Here is a 5,825-nt window from a genome sequence, read left to right as displayed (position 1 = left end):
TCGTCGGTCGTCTCATTTCACACCTTCTTCGCACACATCATTACCTTACATTTAACGTATCTACATGTCCTTTAATCCTTCACAATCTTTCAAAAAAGAGTTCATACGTATAATATCGTTTTATAGAGACTTATAGAGGTGCAACAAAATTTGCAACGCCGTCGTAATGCAGTTAAGAGCATCGATTGGCCTACAGAAGCGAGAAAAGAAGGCTTAACCCCGGTGTAATGTACGAAACGAGGGTAGAAGAGCGTTCTAATCTCTCGGCCGCATCTTTCGTTCGATCTCTAATCTGCTGGCTACCGTAAAAAGAACCGACCCTTAAGCACATAGTCTACATTGATCCGATCTCTCGTCGTCTGTAAGAGGAAAAGAGAAGCAACTATATCATCTGGTAGGAAAAAAGAGGAGTGTTGTGAAAGAGGGAAGAGGACCGCACGGGAGCATCATCCGCCATTAGACACGATGCAATCTGTCCCGTTTAGTTTAGAAAGAGGCGAGACCTCGTATAGGAAACGAGTATCGGTGCACGAGAGCGAGAAAGGGAACAAAAGTTAGTCAGAGGTGAGAAAAGAGACGAATCGATATATAGAGGGTGGTCGAAACATCGAGGGGTTGGAGGATATTCCTATCAGAGAGACAGAAAGAGAGGATGACGTGCTTCTGTTCTGATTTGCGCGCGAGATATCGCGCCGGCCTTCTGATGTATCTGTAGAATCTGTCCTCTATCCATTAAATCGAGACTCATCCGACCGCCATCGCAGCAGAGTCTGCCGTCCCTTATCAAACACCACCGGTCGTTACGGTGCCACCCTTGTAGTATGCCTCGTTCGACGTGTACGTATCAACAAGGAATTTCGTGTTTCAGGGTTGACTTGTAAAATTGCATTCATACTAGACGACGTGGATTACAGTAGTTCCAGGAACATGCAACGTTTCGATAATTTGATTAGATTTATATATCGAATTAAACTTCTCTTTTTTTAATTAAACACAATATAGAATTACTTGACATTTTGATGAAAGCATGATACAAAAATTTAGGTAATGTTAAATTTTCGCAAACGACAATTTTATTCTATTTGATTAGCTTTAGAACTGGAATTTGTTTATTTTTAATTAAACAGAATAGAGAATTAGCTGACCATCTTAGCGAAGAGAAAAATTTGGATGTTATTAAATTTTTGCAAACGAGAAACGAAAATTGTATAATGATTAGTTAGTTTTAGAGTCTGAATACTTTTTAACTAAATAAAATAGTTGACTTCCTTTAGTAGAGAAAAATGTGGACAATATGAACATTTTTCAAATGGGACGACAAGTTGTATAACATTTACCATCATTCTATGTCGATTACAAACGGTGCATCCTAAAAGCGACGGGAAGTCCGTCGTTACCTTTCAAGAAAGGTGTAAAAGAGTCTCGTCGGTCAGCGGGGGTTGTATACAAACAAGTATTTAGCGGCGTTTAATGGGAATTATCCGGGGCCGGAGGTATGACAATTAGAGAAGGATTATTAACACCTGGAGTTGGCTTCACGCTGTTCCAGGAGTCGTTGCTACCGAGAGTTAGATGAAAAACTTCCCCGTCGACGATCATTGGGGACCACAAAACTAACCGCCTCTGCCCTTCCTTTCTACGGCTGACTCGTTCTACCGCGATTCCGGTTTTTCGGCTCGGCCCTTCAAAAAAGGAAAGCGCGCCGTATTAAATCCGTAGAACCGTGAAATCGTTTGAGAATTCGCTACCTGCATTCCTCGCGTCAGATTAATCGGTATTCACGAAAGATTTCGCGTTTCCTGTTTCCGTCCAAAAGAATCTTCGTCGTTTTATAATTTTCATCACTTTCAAACTGAAAAAATAGCACTTTTATTTAAATAGTACTTTTATTTAATAAAATTTGCAAGGTTATCGGATATTAAATACATAGATTATAATATAGTATATGTAGCGGCACACGAGTCAGGACAATTCAGAGCCTGTTGTTGTTTTGCCTCGGAGTATCAAGACCATTAGGTTACGAGTAATGTAAAAACAAATAAACTGCGGACAAAACAATGTCGCTACATACAACCGTCAAACGTAGACGAATTCAAATTTTCCGGTTCTCCCCCGGCCAGTATAAATAAACGGACGCGACCGCAAGCGGAAGAGTAATCGAACAGTATCGAAGAGCATCAACGTGTGTAAACGAGTACCGAAGTGATCTACAGAGTTTCTCCGAGTATTTATCGAGTATTTATTCCGCAACTTATATTTGTACCAACGGTTCACAATTCGTCTGTAAATAATTTATTTATTTATTTATTCAAAAATATATTTGACGAACTGCGACAGCAATATTTCGCTCTCGTTATTTCGCTCAACCTAATAACGACTAATCCTCCACATATAAAATATAGTATAAGGTGTTGAGTGGCGTCACGAGACAGAATATCAGGCGAATATCAACACAGGCAAGCAAATATTTCCAATCAGGGCAAAATGCGACACAGCGGGACACACGTAAATCCCTTGATGCGAGCGATATAGCATAGAGCTACGTAAAATGCGTCTCATCCCCCGTGTGTCCTGTGTTTTGGGACACACGATCGTATCCAGCTACCCCCGCCGAACTTCCCCTATTAATATCCTCGTAATTGGTTAAAACCCGTAACTGATGAGCAAACTGTAAGTTATTATGCAAAGAGACCCTTGCTTCTCGCGACGATGGGGGTTTATGGGATACGGTTCAACACCTCTTCATTACCCTCTTCATCCCTCGATAGATTGTCCTGTATCGGTGTGTACAGTAGTATTACACCGTCCCCGGCCGCGATGTCATTGTGGTACGGATCGCCGGTACACGCCTGGCTCGTTACGGGGTTCATGAAAGAATTCAGTCGACTGAATTTACACGCTTCGAAATACCGCATCGGGTAGCAGAATTTTCGTTCGTCCGACTATCGTGTTTGAGAAGAGGAGAGAGGAGAAAAAAAAATGGCTGATCTCCATGGAAGCGTTTTGTAGATTCTCGTGATATATTGTCGGATTTAAACAACGCTTGGACGAAATTCGAGGTAGAAATTTAGGAGAGGAAAAATACGTACAATTTTGAGTAGAGAAAAAATGTAGAAATAAGCGATCGGTTTTATATATATATATATTAAGAAAAGCGTGAAAATTGTGGTAACCGGAGGGACCATATTTTTCGATTCCGTAGTTACATTTTGATCGTTGAACTTTCCAGCCCCTAAAGCTATGGATAGCCCATCTAATTACGTGGTATCAGGTGTCAACGACGGGGAATCCAGGCTTCTCCCTTTCCTCGATCATTGTGTTCCGGTCGATCGTTATACACGGTTCGACGCCTACGTAAAGCGCGAAGGGGGACGCGTACGAAGCTAGTCGCTCGATTCATCCCGAATCGCTCGACTCGAATCGCTCGACTAAACGGAATACGTAGCGATCTTCGGATGGTCGAGGGTGGATTGGGAAAAGAAGGTGATGAAAGGTGGCACCGTTTCCTTTTGTTATCATGTGACACGCTGCTTCGAGACCCTTTCACCTGATAACAAAGCACGATCTCACTGTTGCGTGTTCATTTTATCGACGTGTTTAATGAAACTCGAAAAAGGGAGAAAATAGAAAGGAGAAGCAGGAGGAAGAAAAGTAAAGAATCGATGCGAAATTTGCACCGAACAGCCATCTCGGTTATTTTAATTAATTTACCCTCTCTATGATTTTGATTGAAGAGGGCTACGTAGAGGGCGCACAAGGAAAAAAACACATTCGCCACTCGCGAACGCGAAATTCGTTTCAATTTCTCGTTTTGCCTCTGTTCTTCAGGCTGACGGATTACGCGCCCCGTATTCCGGCTAATGGAAAAATTCCATCCAGAGTAATCGTGGTAGATCATCGTCGTGAAAAAGGTTCGTCTGGTGAGCTAACGAGGAACCGAGCGCGTTATAATGACGTGCTCCTGCCTGTTGGCTGGAGTTTCCAGAAACGATCCGGATATCATGATAATCAAAGTTTATTGTGTCATAACGCGAAGTTGGGAAGCAAATTGGATTGCAGATTGTATACAGTTAGACAGACAGAAGTGTCGAGGTGCACGAAGGAACGTCGAAAGATATGTATACATACAGATACCTATATCTATATAACGGTGTATATAGATTGGAAATGGCGAAGGAAGTGGTCGAGTGTGCGAATTCTTGCGTGCGCTCCGACTTAACGAGCGGGGAATCGTCGAAGAGAGAAAAAATAAAGAAAAAGGAACGTTTGGTATTATAATGACGATCCGCTTCGAGCCACGGCAGCAAGTGTGAAGGGTTCCATTTCTCGCTACCACGGCACCTTCGTTCTCGATTCTTGCTCAAGCGAAGTGCCATCGATTCGTCCAACCACCTCCTCCGCCCTTCTGCTACTGCTACTTCTCTACCCTCCACCTCCACCTTGCGTCGTTGCCTCCAACGTTCGTCTCCTCCAACAGCTATCTTCCTCATTACACGTCTATCTTCGGTTTGCCCCTCTTGTCGCGAAATCAAACAGGAACAGCGTGGGGGGTTCGAGAAACGATCTTCGCCGTAGGCAGAAAATTTTGACGTTGGTTACAGTTTTAAATAGACTTCTTCTTTAATTTGCGATACCGAATACTATAAGTAGTATGCAATTTTCTGTCACTGTTTTTTGGGTTAATTATCTGACAGCGATTACAACAATCACCATCGGCTATAAAGTTTAAACTATCAAGCCTTCCCATAAATTATTCGAAAACCAACGGTAAGAACGAATAAACGAAATGTCGTGAAAGATGGAAATAAACCGTACAATTTTCCTCTGGAGAAAAACCGTTTCACACTTCGGCTGAAGTTTAATCGTCACGGGTCATGCGACCGGTTACGATTTAATTAAACGAATATAGGTCAAATTAGACCGAGCGAGAAGAAAAGTATAATCGCGTTCTACGATCCACGCAGCGTGTCACGCATATCCAACGTGAAAGGGTTGGGAAGGTCGTCTTAGGGTAAGAGGGTTGCACCGGGAGGTCGTCGCCGAGGGTGCCGGGGACATTTTCGAATCTGTTTAATCTCGGTCCGCGCTGCGTAAGTGAAAGCTATCTCCGTGAATGTAAAATCAAACAAAGCGACAAACAATCTGGCCGTCTTCGTCCTGTCTGTCACTGGTCCTCTGTCTATTTCCTTTTCTCCTGCGGCCTAGCATCGAGAGCAGCCAGCGTTGCAACGAGCTGGCGCGAGATTACGCCCCTTGCACCAACGCTTTGATGTGTGCACTCGACACCATCGTGTCACACTCCAAGTGTTTATGAGGCGAATCTTTTTCTCTTTCTCCGTCTCGCCTTTTTCTCCTTCTTTCTCTCCTGCATCGCTCTGTCTCCCACCCTCCTCTCTTCCACGCCTCTCCATTTTTCCCTGCTCTCGCTTTTGCTGCGCTCTTCTGATCGCTGCTGAATGCGACCCGCCATCCCTCTCTCTTTAGTCCACTTTCGTTGGATAATTAACCAGCTACCCCTTTGCGAGCCGAGCCGCGGACCAACCGCCGACGACGCAGCGGTAAGGTCATCGAACCGGAAATAGCCGGGCAAACCAGCCGACATCGGCTGGAGAAGAGGAACGTCGCGCGCCGTCAAGGCGAGAGGATGAAGCGAGGACGCGGTAATTAATCGGTAATGCGTTGCGATCGTGCGTTGATTTCACGGGGGTTTGCTTTCTTTCGTGTTTCTTTGCCAATCGGTGACTCTTGATTTTTCCACTTAATGGAAATTAGGTTGTAGTCTGGAATATATTGATTGATTATAAAGAAAGTGAAAGAGAACAAAT

The sequence above is a fragment of the Bombus bifarius genome, unplaced genomic scaffold, assembly GCF_011952205.1.
Source record: "Bombus bifarius isolate JDL3187 unplaced genomic scaffold, Bbif_JDL3187 scf7180000010271, whole genome shotgun sequence".
Classification (NCBI taxonomy): Eukaryota; Metazoa; Arthropoda; class Insecta; order Hymenoptera; family Apidae; genus Bombus; species Bombus bifarius.
This window is presented reverse-complemented; position numbering follows the sequence as displayed.